General features: G+C 47.3%; 1 long non-coding RNA gene across 1 annotated transcript; it reads right to left on the reverse strand.

Moving 5' to 3' along the window:
- Positions 1–8903: 8903 nt before the first annotated feature.
- On the reverse strand, positions 8904–16725 carry LOC101683451. Its single transcript, XR_200917.2, has 3 exons — positions 16279–16725; positions 9982–10169; positions 8904–9355 (listed from the first exon to the last, which is right to left on the reverse strand). It is a non-coding gene; the product is annotated as an uncharacterized LOC101683451 (long non-coding RNA).
- Between the last annotated feature and the right edge of the window lie 407 nt (positions 16726–17132).

The following is a 17132-nucleotide window of genomic DNA, read 5'->3' on the forward strand; positions in this document are numbered from 1 at the left end:
ACAGACCTGTACCCCTGGGGCAAATAATACATTGTATGTTAATAATAAAAAAAAGATATATCACTGAAGATTTGTCAGAATTGTCAGACAACACAGAAAAACAACAGAACATGTGACAAGGCCTTGAGGGCTAGGGAAGGCCAAGCACCTGAGGTTATAGGACTAGCAGAGAAGGACAGAAGATTAGGGTTCAGGGGTAGGGGGGGTTGCTTGGTGAGGGGAGACTTTATCAGATGCCAAAAGGGGTCCTGTAGCCACCTCCAGACCTGTGCCATGTATAATGCAAGGGGAGTGATACTTAATGAAAATCTTAGTGTTCTTTCCTTATTCATGTTCCTTTTCTAGGGACTTGTCCCCTCTACAGTGAGAAACTTCCTGGTCTTAAAGAAGATCAGAATTTTAAAAGCAAAGGAAAGAGTCACCGTTCAGCATTTAACATAGCAAATAGAATTCCCGAGTCCACAAGGGTCCTGAGGCCAAGCTTTGAAGAGAGAAGATAAGTTTTCCTAATCTCAGGGACCAACCTGAAAACTTCCCATAAGGTCACTGTCATCAAGGAATGAAGAGTCCATCTCCTGTAGAGTGGGAGGAAGAGAGAAGATCTCCCTAACCCTGGGAGAGGAGTACCATTTCTCAAAAGGTGAGGGCTGTAGCCTGCTTGCACTCAAGGTGTGCAAGGCTGCTCTAGAGAGGTGGGCTCTGGAAGATGCCCAGGCACAGCTTTAGCAAGGAGGGGAGCAGGTCACAGATTGTGGGATGGCCAAGGGCCACAAACATAGACTGTTCATAAGACCTCTGGACTCTTGCACAGCCATGGGGAGCAGCAGAGACTCCTGAAGAATGCAAGAGACTAGATTTAGCAGGGTGGCTCCTAGTTAGACTTTTTTTTTTTTTCAGTCAGACTTATTTTAAGAAGAAGAAAGGGATATGATAGTTCTAGGCAGTGTGGACAATAATTATAATTATAATCATGGCTGCATCTGAAAGGACTAGGTCCCAGAAGTGGAAAGAAATGCAGAGGGTTGCTGAAAACTGAAGAACTGAGGTTTATGGTTTCTCCTTAGGCTCATCCTTCGGTACTAGTGGACTCAATACTCAGCCACTGACACTGATGTAGGTTGAGGAACAAAAAAAGAAAATACTACCGTCTGTCAAATGGGTTAGGACATTTTTTTTATATGTCAACCTTGTGCGCTCAGCTTCGGATTCCTGCATCCTGGCCAGGGAACACCGTCCCTGTCCCCCATTCTCCTCTATGTGAGTTGTGCGCATTCCTGTGCCAAAGCAGAACTGTTCTCAGTTGATGCCCCATGATTTGCATAGTCAAGTGCTCGGTGAACTCAGAGGAATCCAGGGAGTTGGGCACAAATCCAATCCAGGCTGTGCCAAATACTGTTACTGTAACAGTCAGGGCTTGCTGTCAGTGATCACCTGAACAGGAGAGCCCGGTCGGCCCTAGGAGCACAGGGCTTTGGTTGAAGGCAGGTGAGATGTGACCCCACAACCCCCACTCCAGGCACCCTGGGGCAGTGTACATAGTGCACAAGGGTTTGCAAGGACCAGATAGGAAATTTGCTGCTGCAGGTAAGATACACAGCCCACTGCACCCCTGCTTGCTCAGAGCTCATGATCCAGACAAGTGAGGCAGCAGAAGATCCTGGGTGGCTGGTCACACTCCCATAACAGTCCCAGGGAGCTGGACACGCCTCGTTCTCCCACCAGTCTCCCAGGTGGTCAGCACTGCCCTCCTGAGACCACCCTCCGCCATTGTGCCCAACTCGTTTCTTACTCTTTTTCCAGGAGGGGGCAAGACAGTTTCCCACACTCACTTGCTCCCTGGAAAGCAAGCTGAATTCCATTTCACTATGGTAAAATACAGATAACAAAACTGATCATTTTAACCACGTTCATTTAGTGCCTTCACATTGCTGTGAAACCCTTACTACCTTTATCTCCAGAAGGTTCCTCATCTCCAACTGAGCTCTGTCCCCATGAAGCACAAATTCCCCACTCCTCCCAGTCCCTCAAATTCAACGTGAAGAGGATGATATTTTTGGAAAGTTTATGTTCATTTTTTATTGACCTTTTTTTAAAAAGATTTTATGTATGTATTTGACAGACAGAGATCACAAGTAGGCAGAGAGGCAGGCAGAGAGAGAGGGGAAACAGGCTCCCCGCTGAGCAGAGAGCCCGATGCGGGGCTCAATCCCAGAACCCCAAGATCATGACCCGAGCTGAAGGCAGAGGCTCAACCCACTGAGCCACCCAGGCGCCCCTTTTATTGACCTTCTTATATGCAACCCGCCCTTGATTCATCCAGAAGCATCCATTGCCTTGGGAAGTATCAGGTGTAGTAAAGTACAAGAGTCAAATGTTCAGGATTTAAGTTGAAAAATCAGATTCTGGAGCTCCTGGCTTTCAATAAATATTCAGGCTTTGTAAAGAGACACATGGTCTTTCCAAATGCCAGTAACTCCTGGGAAGCTGGGTGGACACCTAGGACATCCTGGCTCACAATCACCTGTCTTCCCTGTGCTGGTCTTCAGGAGAGGAAGGAATCCACAAGCAGCATCATAACAGTATTAACACAAGTTTACATGGCCACTGTGGACTAGGAATCCAGGTTTCCATGTAACCTGGAGACCAGACAGGATGGGAAGTTCACGTTCAAGTGTCAGCACACTTAGGAATTAAAGCCTGCTCTTCCCATTCTCTGTCCCTGCGTCTGCTGAAGCAGAGACCCGCTGACCCCTGTGTTTCATGACAGGACCATGGTCTGACTCCAGCTTTCCACCTAACGCTGAGATCTGTGACCGTGTTTCCCAAGCATCCAGAATCACGGTGCTTCCCAAAGCGCCCCCCTGCCTGTTTCCGGAACATGGGTGAGTTTTGTAGTGCCAGGGGACGGAATCCCATATTTCATGGGAAGGGGTCTGTGCAGCTTGTCCCCCACTCCTATACACAGAACAAAATCTTCAAAATCTTCCGGACAAACAAAATAGCAATAACTTAAATCCACGCTGCCCACACTGAACTAGTTATTACTCAACTGAAATGGAAAATAAGGATCAATGGATAATCTTTTTCTAAGATTCAACTATTCAGTTGAAATAATGTCCATTATTCTAAGACTCAAACCTTCCTAATTTTCTTTTTTTTTTTTAACTTTCTTTCTGTCTTTTTTTCTTTCTTTTTTTCTCTCCTTTCTTTTTAGGATTTTGGGAGGCATTATAAAAAATTATTTAAAATTTTTTTGGTATGACTGGTGATAGTGTTGAACAGTTTTTGGTGTTTCTAAGTGGCCTTACTTTGCAAAATAAAGTGTCAGTCCCCCATGTTCTTCAAGAAATTTTAATATTCCATGAACATCCCAAAGAGCGGGAACCACTGGCACACAGTAAGGCTCTCCGGGTTCAGGTATCAGTAAAATGAAAAGCTACTTTTCACTGGATAACAGCTTTCTGCTGCAGCCTTTGGGGGCAGAGACTGTGAAATTTATTTTTATTTCTTACCTTCAGCATAATATTCTTGCCGAAATGATGAATGAAAACGTAATCAAGCTTTTATTCCATTTTCCTCTGCTTTATGGAGGGAGAAATTCAATGCCCCCAGGAGAAAGCAATTAGATAAAGCCACAAATCAGAACATTGCACAAGATAACCTGTTTTGCATGTTTTCCCTGGGGCTCAGTGTTCTCTAAACGAGAGAATTTTTAGTGGGGTCCTCACTATTGACAGCGTGTGTTGATGGATAAGGTCCCCCAGTAGTTTCCCAGGGCCAAGGTAGGCAGGGCTGGACAGCTGGTTCCCAGGCATGGGGATGTGAGGATGCTGAGGAAGTGGGAGCCTCAGCCGGGACCCAGGGGAGCCTCACACAAAGAAAAGCCCAGAGCCCTAATAACACTGCATCTCCGTGAGCAGCCTGCAACGGAACTCAGACCCTCAGAGCAGGCAAAGAAGGACATCAAAACTGACTAATGAGTGTTTTAAATTCAATGAGCATTTTTTTCTTTTATTTTATTTAGTTACTTAACAGAGTAGAGGTTGGCAGAGTAGCAGGCAGATGGAGAGGGAGAAGCAGGCTCCCCTCTGAGCAAGGAGCCCAACATGGGGCTCGATCCCAGGACCCTGGGATCATGACCTGAGCCGAAGGCAGTTGCATAACCAACTGAGCCACCCAGGCGCTCTTCAGTGAGCATTTTTAAAAAAGATTTTATTTATTTATTATTTATTTACGAGAGAGAGAACTAGAACAAATAATCCTAAAATTTCTATGGAATCACAAAAGATCCTGAACAGCCAAAGCAATCTTGAGAAAGACCAAAGCTGGAGGCATCACAGTCCCAGATTTCAAAGTATGACATAAACGTATAATAATAACAACAATATAGCACTGGCTCAGAAACAGTTACATAAGTCAGTGAAACGGAATACAAAGCCCAGGAACAAATCTCCACTTAGAAGATCAGTCAATCTTGGACAAAGAAGGCAAATATATACAATGGGGAGAAGACAGTCTCTTCAATAAGCTGCGTCAGGAAAATCAGACAACTACATGCAGAGGAAGGAAACTGCACCGTGTTCTTACACCATATACAAAAATATGCTCCAAGTAGATTAAAGACCTATATATGAGATATGAAACCATAAAACTCCTAAAAGAAAAAGGCACAGGGCAAACACTTCCATTGTATCAAATTGCCCCCAAAGCCAAGGGCATTGTCTGAGCCCTAGTGCGGCCTGGCACGGAAGGACCTTGGTTTGCTGATTTCCAGCACAGAGACAGAGTCCCTGGCCGGGAGGGCCACTCCGCTCTGCTCGTCTCCCTGACTGTGGGAAACACGCCCCCATGGTTGAATCGGTCAGGGTCAAGGCTGAGGGCCAGGAGAGCAGGTCTTCAGGGCCAGAGAATCCTTTATCTCCTGAAACACACACATATGCATGCACATTTATACACAACACACACATCTACACACCATGACAGAAACATATGTGTATATACACACAGAAACATACATGTATATATACTTATACATATGTGCACACAGTTACATATGTGTGCACATGACGCACTCATGCACACACACGCACACACATTTTCACAGTATACCCATATATGTGTACATTCGTGACACGCACACACACACACACACACACTGCCTTACAGTAGAAATACTTAGCACTGAAGAAAACGGGCCCCCAGGTATGGGCAGATGGCATGACACAGCCTGAATTGTTAATAATTTGATAGTATGATTTTGTCTAAATCTCTTAAACCCTTTGTTTCCAGACCCCAAAGATTGAGGTTGAAGCAAACCATCTGTATTTTAGTTGTAAATTTTAGTTGTAAAATTCTGATTTCAAGGGGACAAGCATGTCATCACCAAGGGCTGGCCTCAGTCCCTGCTCTGTGCCCCTGTACAGGAGCCCCACAGGCTGGAGTCACAGCCTTGGGCCCTCGGCCAGGCCCCCCTCACCAAACACCAGCCCCCAGGGTGAGAGCACATCACAGTCCCATCCCAGGGCACCTCTGCTGTCGATCCTTGTGGAACTTCTTTCCTGCCCCTCCTCCTCACGCCCACGCTCTACTTCATCCTTTCAGAGCAGAGACGTCGCCCTGGGAGTGAGTCACCACCAACCGGCCTCTGAGGCAGGGCCTTCTGGGAAGATCAGCGGTTGTCCCCTGGGGCATGTCTGGCTCTGCCCCACACACATTTCCAGGGGTGCCATGAGAGGAGGCTGCATAACCCTTAAAATAGCCTTTAAAATCCCTCCTCCAGGTGTTCAGCTGGGACCTGTGCCCTGTCCCCCTCCTGGCCCACGTCTGGAAGCTGCTGAGTCCTGGGCCCGAGGGGCTTGGGGCTTCAGCCTCTCAGCAGCAAGTGACTTTTCATTGCAAAGATAAAGTCAGACCTCCCCCTCAGGTGGTTGCCCAGAGCACAGTTACAGTCTCTGGAAAGAGCCCGCAGCAGCCCATTTTTCAGGTGTCTGTGGGCTTGAGCCTCATGACTGGCCTGAGGGAGCAGGTACATGATCACCTGTCTCTGTGTCCCTGTTATGAGCGCCGGGGGCTGGCATCCACACTGGGTCCTCAGAGAGTGTCTGAAGATAATGGATCAGATAACCCCACTCCTAATACACGGTTTGGCCTGATCCTGTCCTTGAGGCTCCGAAGTTCTGACAAGACTATGGTGCCATTCCATATATGGATCCAAACTGGGGGGGAGGGGAACGAACAGCATACAAAAGAGAGAAGAGACAATCAAAATTCTTACCTCTTTTCCCTATGATAACAACAGCTATCAAAATCTTCTGAGCAGCAATCTATTCTTTTTTTTTTTCTCTCTCTCAGGCCTTTCTGGGAACCCTTTGCAAGCTTTTCTATTACTTGGAAATTTGGGGGTTTGGGGTTTATGGATTTTTTACTTTGTTTTCGAGAAATTGTGGTAAGAGAGACATAGCACAAGATGGCTGATTTAAGCCACGTTTCCTGCACAGTGCACACACGCCCAGCGCTGGTCACTGTCCCCACCATCCGTCCCCACAGCACTTCCATCTTCCAAAACCGAACTGCCATTTTACTCCCGAGGAAGGCTTTCCTCTCCCGCTCTCAGACCATCAGCGGCCGGTTGTGGGGGAACAGCCAGGCCGGGCCTTGCCTCTGGACTGGCTTCTCCAGGGTCACAGCAGGAGGGCGTAGGGGCCAAGCATGGCTGCCCCAAAAGGTGCCTCTTTGGCACATTGATGATGATAAATAAAAGTCACTCAGGAGACACTAAGACTCGAGGCCCTCCGCTGTCCCCCTGAGAGCAGGAAACAGCTCTCCCTGTGGAAGCGGCCCTCCCTGTGCCCAGACACAGATATTCTCGTCACCAGAAACGGGAGATTCAGAGCCCAGGAGGCTGGGTAGACAACCCTGTTCCTTGTTCCACATTTCCCTCCCAGGCCACTTCCATGCAGAATTCCTTCCTGAGTGAAGCTCCCGGAGTTTGGTTTTCCTGGTCCTGTCAATTCCCCACAGATCTGCTGTCTGTCTAAAAAGTATGAAAACTGTAGCCTCAGTCCCTTCCATAGGCCTCTTCTCGTTATGGGGCCTCAATGTGTACATAAGAGAATTTTGGTTTTCTCTCCCATTAATCTGCCTCATGTCAAGTTAATTCTTAGTCCAGCTGGAAGACCTTGAGGGTAGGGCAGAATTTTCCCTTCCCTTCAGGGTTCAGTAAGACCATGGGGGCTCAGGACATGGAGGGGACGAACCATTTCCTCATATCAAGGAATCCTGTAGTTGTAATTATATCCCTCTCTTCAAACTGTCCACCAGAATGTCTAGCCACAACTCCTTTTTCAAGGTGGGGAATCCAGGTTTCTGAACCGAGCAGAACTCCCACATGCCCTCCAGCACATTCCACAGAGGCTTTGGGCCCTGGGAAGCTCCTCTCCATATGGACACCTCGGGCCACAGAGGGCAGCCCAGGAGGGGGCTTTGTACCAAGGGCAGTGCCGCCCAGAGGGGGTGAGGAGCCTGTCCCAGGGTCCTTCACCATGACACTAAGAAAAAGGTCCCACTAGACTTGTCTTTGTAGCTCCCGGGACCTTGCACTGACGGAGTCTCACTGTGGCCCCAGGAGGTGACCCATGTTCTGGTTTCTTCCTTCCTGCAGGAGGTGGAGCCGGCTGCGCAGTCAAACTTTGCCAGACACTTCCAGCCTTGTCTGAGTTCATGCACTGAAGCCCCCCTGGGATGCCCCCATGGCCTTGGCCTTTCCCAGGAAGGGGCAGTGAGCTCCGTGGTCCTGAAGCCCTTCAGATTTGGGTTGTCATGGTTCCCATTATGGCTGCAACACTCCAGGAGCCAGGTGGCCCACATCCTTCTGAGCATGCGCCAAGCCCGGCACCTGCATCAAAGACAAGTATAGACACTTGCGGTCCTTTGCTCTTCTTTGCCCCGCATCCTCCCTCTGCCCCTTTCCCCTGTAAACAGAACTCCTTCTTGGGAAGAAAGACTACTTCCCTAACCTCGCCCCAGGCTTCCCAGGCCAGGCAGTCAGGGAGCTCCATCTCTCCTCCTTCCACATTTTATGCAGGGCGGCTCCATGATTCCCTTGGGCATCCCTCTGAATTTTGCCCATGACTCTGCCCTTCCGTTAATGTCCCCACCTGGACCTTGACTGATGCAGACAAAGCAGGTACCACTCTGGTACTCGAGACTGTTTTAACTTGAGTGCAAAACCCTTGTGACGGCTGCAGGCCGTGGAATTCAACGATGCTGAATCCCACAGTGAGAAAGTTGTTCCTGTTGGAGGCAAGAATTCCTGTCCCTTCCCAGGCCCTTCTAGCCAGATGAAGAATCCAACTGGAGTTAGGACCAATTACTAGGAAAAAATCTAATTTAACAGCGGATATATGAGGAATCCACACAGACGTGGGAATCCAAAGAGAGGCAAAATGAGGCACCTATGTCATTCTGAACTAATGAGAAGGGGGTAGGGGCATGGGACTACAGAGGAAGGAATGCAATTTACAGGAAGATGAAAAGTGTAAACGTTTGGTCAACAAATATTGGCCGGGCCACTCAGAAACAATGGGACCAAGATAGGACTTTGATCAAAGTGTCCTTGCAAGTTTCTTTCTGTCCATCACACCTAGTTCACATCGTAAGGTAGTTCTCTTCAGTATCAGCTCTCTTCCTGGAGCAGGTCCTCTGTCTAAATTCTCTTTAAGGGGTTGAGGGAGAAGTAAGGGGGTTTTCCTGAATTGGCTGGGTTTTGATTGCGTTTTAACTCAAAATAGTTTTTATGTCAGAGTGGCCCCTCTCGGAGTAGCCTGCTATCGGCCCTGTATTTCCCTCCTCTGAAACTTCCCTCAAGTTGAGCTGGTTGATTTTTCCATCTTGCTGGACCAGCCTCTTAGTCTCGACAATAGATTCAGTCCTTTTATTAAACTTATTTCAGGAGGTGATGATACAGGTGTGCTCTCGAAGCTGGGCCTGTGGTTCAAAGAAGTGGGTACTAAATAAGAGGCATTTTTTTATGGAAACAAAAGTAAAATAATGATCGAATCAAGTTATAAACCAGGTTTGAGGGCTGAGGGTAGCCAGTCGAGATTTCTGGATGTCAATCTGGAGGCTTCCTCGGATAGAGTGGGAGCAGGACGGGACAGTCTGGCAGATTTTCCTGGTTTACTGTTCAAATATGTCTGGTGATCCTTTTCAGTGGCCCGCAGAGTGGCAGGCTTGAAGATGGCCTGTACGTGGGCTGCTGCAGTGACTTCTCTGAAGGTTCCATCAGGTCATTTATATTCAATTTGCAGGGCCTCAGGGAAAAGGGCAGCTTTTGTTCTCAAATGATTTTCCAAGTCTGGAAGGTGAAAAAAAGTTTAAACATATTAGTTCAGAGAATTGTAGCCAGCCCTGGGAGGACACTTCTAGAAATCAGAGTCTAGTTCAGTTTATGATGAACCGTACTAGAATCTACCATCTCCAAAGGCGTGTTACTAAAACGTGTTTTCTCTCTATCAACACCGTCATGTATACCAAAGATTTTCAAATGACCATTAATTTATTTGCAAAATAAGTCTATTAAAAAAAAATACTTGGCCTGATTATTTACATGAGTGCAACAAGAATAGAGATGGAGCATCTGGGCCCTTTAAAACCTGCTTTGATGGAACTTTTCATAAGAAATTTCTAGATTGAACTTTTAATAGGCCCTCAAGGCCAGGAGCCAAGCTAAATACTTTTCATCAGAGTTTGCCTGCAGTACCTATAGCTTTGGCGAATTCCTCTCTTCTCAAGGTTCCCCAAATATCCTGAGGTTCCTGTACCTATCAAGAAGTGACCTTCTGGAGGGTATGTGCTGTGGTGAGTGCAGTGAAATGTGTAAGCCTGATGATTCACAGACCTGTACCCCTGGGTCAAATAATATATTATATGTTAATTTAAAAAATAAATTAAATTTAAAAAGAAGTCACCTTCTTTACTCACCTGGTAAGGCTGCTGGGAACTGTGTAGGCAAGTTATCAGGTTGGTATCTTCAAGAGCTGTTACAGGCCCCATAAAGTCAATCTTAGTTGCTTAAAGCTATGTGGTCATATCTGCGTCTGTGCGTGTCTTTCTCAGACACAACAGTTCAGTCAAAGTTCTGGTAATATAAGCAATGTTTCCAATGTGTCCTGTTGCAAGGAAAACAGATTCTTATTCTTATAAGTTCTTATTCTTATTCTTATAAGTTCTCATTGAACTTATACAAATAAATATATTGCCATAAAAATATAAGAGCACTCACTGAGCTTCTGAATTTTGGAGGGTTCAGGTGGGAGAAAAGAGAGAGGTTTCAGTCCTGCTTACAACAGTCTAATGTATCAAACTGCTCTAAGTCGGTTAACTCAAATAGTTTCCTTAAATCTGGAAAAAGAAAACTTTTTTTTAAAGTGAGGATAGAGTCCTAAAAATGATACCAGTCCTCCTTGGTTCATTAGTTCCATGTAGTTACATCTTATTCTGCTTGAATCCAGCTTTTCCACTGGCTCTGGATAATTTTACATAGGTTGGTTTTAGGATCTTAAGGTTATTAGAAACCTGTACTCAGCGATTTGTTTCTGGTTTTGTTCTTATGTGTTTCATGAGCCTCAAAGAAGGCAAAGCACATTGGTGGGGATCTTTTATTTTTAAAAGTACCTGAGTAAAGTATAAATGTCTGTAAATGATACAATGCTTAAAAAGGCCATGAGTAAAGACCTGGTTATTTCTGTGATACACAACACTTCAAGACAATAATATACCAGGACATCAGATCTCTATGGGCTTTGTACAATTTTTGGAACACTCATTTTAATAACATCTTTACCCAAATATTATGTAATGGGATATAGCATCATTTACTTGACAATGCTTTAATTTATGTCATTTTTAACATACCAAGAAAGTCTAATTAGTTTAATTTCTCACAAAATCCTTGAAATGTTCCAGGAGCTCTCTGGGAGATGTCAGTTAGATTGCAGTCAAAAGATTTGATTTCGGAATTTTATTTTGGGAAGTTTGTACAACTTTGACCATTTGATCAAGTGGGATCACAGATCAATACATAACAATAGTCTTCCATTTACCAAAGTAATTGTAAATGATGTCAAAGGCATTTACACCAAAAGTTACATAGTTATGAGCAAAATTTAGTTCTTTTAATAGTAAGACTCAGTTTTCTTAAGTAATTAAAGACCTGATAGACATAGAAAATTATTTTCACAAAATATAGAACCTTTTTTTTTTTTGGCAGATAAATTTAAAAGTAAAGAAAAACATTTGTAATTTTAATTAACAGTTAATTAATGGTTCAAAAAACCTTTGTTCTTTTAACAAAGAGAAAATAAATTTGCACCAGACTACTTTTAATATTAACATTCATTTCTTACTTAAATTTATCTTAACTTCAGCTAGTACTGACCACACCCTTTCTTTTCCATAAACTTTTGACAACTCTTCTTCTTATATTCAGAATTTGTCCTAAGTTTGTTTTTTCTCCCCCCAAAACAATCAGCCTCACATTAGGACAAAAACCATTTTCTATTTTCTTTTTCTTTTTTTTTTTAATTTTCTTTTTTCTAAGTAAAATAATCTATTTCCATTCATCATACCTTTTTTTTTTTTGACAAATTTTGCAACAAAAATAGCTTGAACTTATTTGACTTTTAGGAAACACAACATCAGAAAATTCTCATATTTAATGCTGATAATTCTAAAGACCTATTTTAATTAAACCAACAAACTTAAATTACCTTTAGTAACAAATATTTTCACAGAGCACATGAACTTGCAAAACACTTTGGTTAGTCTTTACCTTTCTGATTTTAGAATGCCCAGTTTTTACAAGCACTTGCCTTCAACTGAATATCATCTTTCACAACTTAATGCTAGTGATACATTGGGGGAAGGGGGGAAAACCTCTCACGTTTCCGACATACATAGCCATCTGCATACAGACAATATAGTAAAGACTTACTAATATTTGTGGAGAGGACCTTAAAGGCACATTTTTCAAATATCTCCCTCTATTTTTTTTTTTTCCTGATGACACACTTTTCCCTACAGTTTGCATTCCAAAGAATGGCTTTTAGGTCTTGGAGAAGATGGCGTAGAAAATTTATATCACAAGGGTGCAGGGAGTCTATCTCATGTGTTCTCCAAGGCAGAAACTTGGAGCATATCTGTTATCAGAGGTGTTAGAGTCTGGGCACAGGATCCTCCTAGCAGTTTGCATTTTTAAAAGTCCTCTAAATAAATAAAGTAAACAAATAAGTACTTTATGTCTCTGGGCAGTTGGAAGGAGGAAAGTCCCCAAACCAGAATCAGATCTTGCTCCCACCTGCTGAGCACACCTGGACCAAAACAGGTCACCTGACTTTGGTTTATAAAGCTGCCTATCTCTCTGATCAGGCATCATTCTTCCTCAGACCACCTTGCTCAAGTCCCAGTGGCAGACAAATCCCACTCCTTATCCTCTGGTTCCTGAGACACACCCAACCCTCTACTGCCCCAGGCCCTTTGCACTCACTATTCCCTTTGCTTTCCCCCAGCACCGGGCCTCTGGCTGCCTCCCCTCTCCAGTCTCTCACGTGTTGGTTTAAGTATCACCACTGGAGAGGTATTCCCTGAGCATTCAGTGGAAAATAGCCATGTCCCTAACCCCCTCCGTTCTCATATGACCCTGTGTGAATCCTTGCACTACACCAGGGGCAGCAGGGCTCTCTTGCATCTGCCATGTATCCCTAAGCCAATTATAGACAGTAGGAAATGAAAGGGGTGATTGTGCTTCAATGAAAGGTGGTGGGCTGATTTTGGCACCCAGGCCATTGTCTGCCAACCCCTGACTTACCCCATCTGGCATTTTTCTTATTAGTTTACAGCCCGAATCTTGCTTTTTGTTTACTGTAGTCTCACCTGTGCCTAGAACAACTCTTGGCATATTGTAGACACTGTGACTTTCTTTTAAGTGTAACTGCATCACTCTTTGACGCCCTGGTGAATCATGGTTTCTACATTCCCTTTGCGCAGTCCATTTTCCCCCTGGTAATTCAGCTTCACTGTCTCATTGCAAAAAGAACAACTTTAGGAGGTTGGCAGAGAGGACCATGGGACCCTGAGAGAACCCGGTTAGCAGGGGGTGGGGGGGGTGGTGAGACTTTCTGCAGAAGCGGGATGCTGTCTGACCCAGCAGCAAAGAACTTGCAACTCTTAATCATGCAAATACAGTTTATTTGTGGTGAAGTTTAAACTCTGGGCAAACGCCCAGCTTTGTCCTATTTTTCCAATCTGTTTCTGGGCATCTTTTCTTCACTGTGTTGTCTCAGGCTTAGAAAAATAACTGCTTTAAGATCAGCTTCGGAAACATATAATGAGAAGGACAATCAAACAAAATAAAAATAAACTAACGACCTACACCCCCCCCCGCCCCCGCGCCAGCTATGATACTGAGGTCAGATCAGAGGGGACCCACCGTGATAGTAAACGTAGGTGCAGAGGCGAAATCTACCTGCACCCCCTCCCTGCATCCTAACAAACATCCCTCTTTTTCCCAGGGATGTAGAATTCGGCTGGATGACTAACAGCACAGTTCTTGGGCGGGTGTGGACAGCTGCGCTGGGCCCGTTCGGTGGGGCGGGCCCAGGTACAGTCGGAGGGGTGGCTCCTTGTTGTAAGAAGGTGGCCCCTACAACCCAAGCTGGGCTTGTGGGGCTTCTCCACACCCCAAAGCAGTGTGTGCTGGTTACCGAGCCCGCGGGGGGGTGGGGGGAGACAGCAAAACAACACAAAGCCACCAACTCTGGTTTGCAGTGTCTGCTGATTCCTGTGGTGTAAATACTGCCCCAGGGCTGAGTTCAAGCCCCCTAGTGTGAGGGCGCCTAGCATGCACTTGGAAAGAGACCCCTGTGGCGGGCTCTGCGGGACAGGACCAAACGCTCTGACGCTCCAGCAGACCACTGCTCCCAGTCACTTTGTGGGGAACAGGGTCAGGGCAGACCTCGCCCAGCTGAGACCTTCCCTGGGTTCATCCTGCCTCCACAAGCTCTGGCCTTGGCCACCGTCACCCCCCACTCTGCCCAGAGGCGCAAGCCTCAAGGTCTCCTCTCCCCAGCATTAGACCCCTGTGCTAAGGGCACAGAGAGCCTTTCCCTCTGCTCCAGCCAGTGCTCTGCTGCCCCCTGCAGGTCAACAGTATGACTGCGGTTGTATTTCTGGAACAGCAGGTTCCATGGCTTCTCTAGCAAACCTTCTTTATCTATCTATCTATCTATTTATTTATTTAACATATAATGTATTATTTTCCCCAGGGGTCCTTGAATCATCAGGCTTACACAGTTCACAGTACTCACCATAGCAAACCTTCTTTAAAAATATGTTTTTAGAGGGCGCCTGGCTAGCTCACTGGGTTAAGCCTCTGCCTTCGGCTCTGGTCATGATTTCAGGGAACAGGGATCAAACCCCAAATCTGACTCTCTGCTTAGCTGGGATCCTGCTTCCCCCTCTCTCCCTGCCTGCCTCTCTACCTACTTGTGATCTCTCTCCCTGTCAGATAAATAAATAGAATCTTAAAAAAAAAAAAATGTTCCTAGACCTGTCAACTGAGTGGAAGTGAGAACAAGGCAGCGTTTCTGTTGTCAGCCTAGCCCCTGTCCAAAACTATGGAATGGCAAGGCAATTTAAGGCCCCCCGCCCTTGCTGTGCAGGCACAGATTTCTTCCCAGAAATGTGTTCAGGATCCACATGAGGGGGTCTAATAGAGTGTGGCTCCCCTCGGAGTGTCAGGAAATGGGTAGAGGTGGTTTTTTAAATTTCACAATGAATGGGGGGTAGCGGAGGCGATGACATGAGCTGCATGGGGTCTCATGTTTCACAAGGATGGGAAGTCTCACTCGCCCCAAAGTATGAATTTCACGCTGGTGGTTTCCTCCAGACGACATGCGTTACAATTCCCCACAAATCCATTGTCTTGGCCTTCTCTGCAGGTCCTTCCTGCTCCTTGTGACAAGCTACCGGGGAGTTAGCACCTGGCTCAGGGGCACAGGGTCGGGCAAGGCCAGAATGCAAACATCCAGCTCCCAGCCCGTTCCGTCTTGGACAGAAAACCAATGAGTTCTGGGAAATTCTCAGCGCTCTATTCATAATAACCGCTGCTTGCTTTTTCTGTGCCTGCCGCTTTGCTGCTTCTTTCCATTTGGTCTTCTCTGATCCGCTCAAGTGCCTGTGCAGTGAGGGCCCCCGTGTCCGCCTTGCAGATGAAGAAGCCCAGGTTCCAGGAGGCCCAGTGACTGACCACACAGCTGGTGGGGGGCAGATTCAGGACGTAAACCTCGTCCTTGACGCCAAAGGTTGAACTTCCCACGACGCTGGCAGGCCTTTCTTTTGGGAGCCTGAAGAGTGTCTCCTTGAGTTGTATTTGGCAAACTGTAAAGTGCTGGGCAAATGGGGGGCATTTGGTTGCTGGTGGTTTTCTTGTCACTGCAGAGGCTCCGTGATGGACAGGAACCTTTGTCACTGAAGGTTCTCTGTCTGTGTACCGAGCAGATCCCGGGTCTCCGAAAGAAGTGTTGTGGCCGGAAGTCAGGCCACTTTAGTCAAGGCTCAGATTTCTTCCAACAAGACGGTGGTCCCCAAATGTGGCTACACGTCGGAATCATGGGGAGCGCTTACAACCTCAGTGTCTGGGTCGCACCCAGACTGAGGGAAGCAGAGGGGTGTGGGTCCAGAAAGGGGTGGGCATGTGCAGCCCATCAGAGTTCTTAAACACCCCAGGGTTCTGATGTGCAGGGAGGTTTGGGAACCACTACCCTGAGGCCTTTTCTCATCATGTCAGCAAGGATCTAGGCTGTTTGGCACGAATCCTTGGTTGGGGTGTGGTGACTGACAAGATCCCTAATTCACCCCAAAGCAAACTAGAAGCCCTACCCTGCCCCCTGGAGACATCTGGGCGCCCTAAGGAAGAGCAAGAGCCAGAGCGAAACATGGGCAGGCTAGGAGGGCCTCCTGGGGGAGACAGGGTTGAAGGAGGGGATAAGCTCCTTGGATTGACTGTGGGCTCTGAGGAAGGAGGTGTGGTTATGGACACAGCAGCTCTGTCAGTGTACAGAGGATTTGCTGTGCCTGGGGGGCCGTGCTCTGCTCCCCCACAAGGCGACAGCCCTGGTCCCCCCCAAGCCCCGCCAGAAGGGCCAGGACTGTTTCCTTTCCCCGGGAGAGAGGTCCCCGTGGGCACACAGAGATCACTCAGACAGCAAGCAGTGGATTTACCTTAGACGCCTAGCCCTTGGTGCTGTTGGCTCCTGAAGGTGCAGGGGCAGAAGGGCTGAGCCACCAGGTTGGACGCAGGAGCGGTGGCACCTGTGAATCCCGGCTGCTCCGTGTGCAGCCGCTTGGGGCCCCTGGGTCTTCCCCACGCGGCTCGTCTGGCAGCCACACCCAGACTCGCTCTGCGGCCAGCGGAGGGTCTGGCTGTGGCCTTGTGGGGCTGCAGCAGGAAGGACATACCCAGAGCAGAGGGGGAGCAGGTGTCCCGGAGGAGCCTGCAGGGGAGGCGGCCTGCGGTCCCCAGAGAGGAGCCCCGGGGGCGCTCTGTCTCTGCTCAGCGTGCCCAGGGGGCTGCTCCAGCCGGCCTGCCGCTTCCCACCACTAGGGGTCAGCAGTTAGCAACGATGAACGGTTTCCCTCTAAGACTTGGCTTCCCCGCGAGATGGTTGTTTTCAGGGTGCTGCACGCGAGTCTCTTGGAATCCTCCGTCTCACGGTGACAACTCGGGCGGTGTGGGAAGACCTGTCATGCGCAGTCTGGTCCGCTCTCGGCGAGCAGGAGCCCACGGTCACTAGGGAAGTCTCTTCCTGACCACGGTCGCTCTGACAGGCTTCACGGCAAAGCGGACAAGCTCGTGCTTCTGCGCCTCGCAGCCTCTGTCAGGCTGGACCAACAGTCTGCAAAGAAATACACCGAAAAGCGGACTACGCTGTTCTGTCTTACATTCCTGTTTGCAAGTGTCCCACTTTCATAATCCGAGAAACAAGTACATTCGAGAATAAGCGTTCCCGCTCTCCTTCCCCTGGGATATTCCCGTGTCCATGTCCTCGGTCTGTGAGTGTGACCAGCCAGCCAGG

The sequence above is a fragment of the Mustela putorius genome, unplaced genomic scaffold (genome assembly GCF_011764305.1).
Source record: "Mustela putorius furo isolate JIRA1106 unplaced genomic scaffold, ASM1176430v1.1 tig00000876_pilon_pilon_pilon, whole genome shotgun sequence".
NCBI classification, from domain to species: Eukaryota; Metazoa; Chordata; class Mammalia; order Carnivora; family Mustelidae; genus Mustela; species Mustela putorius.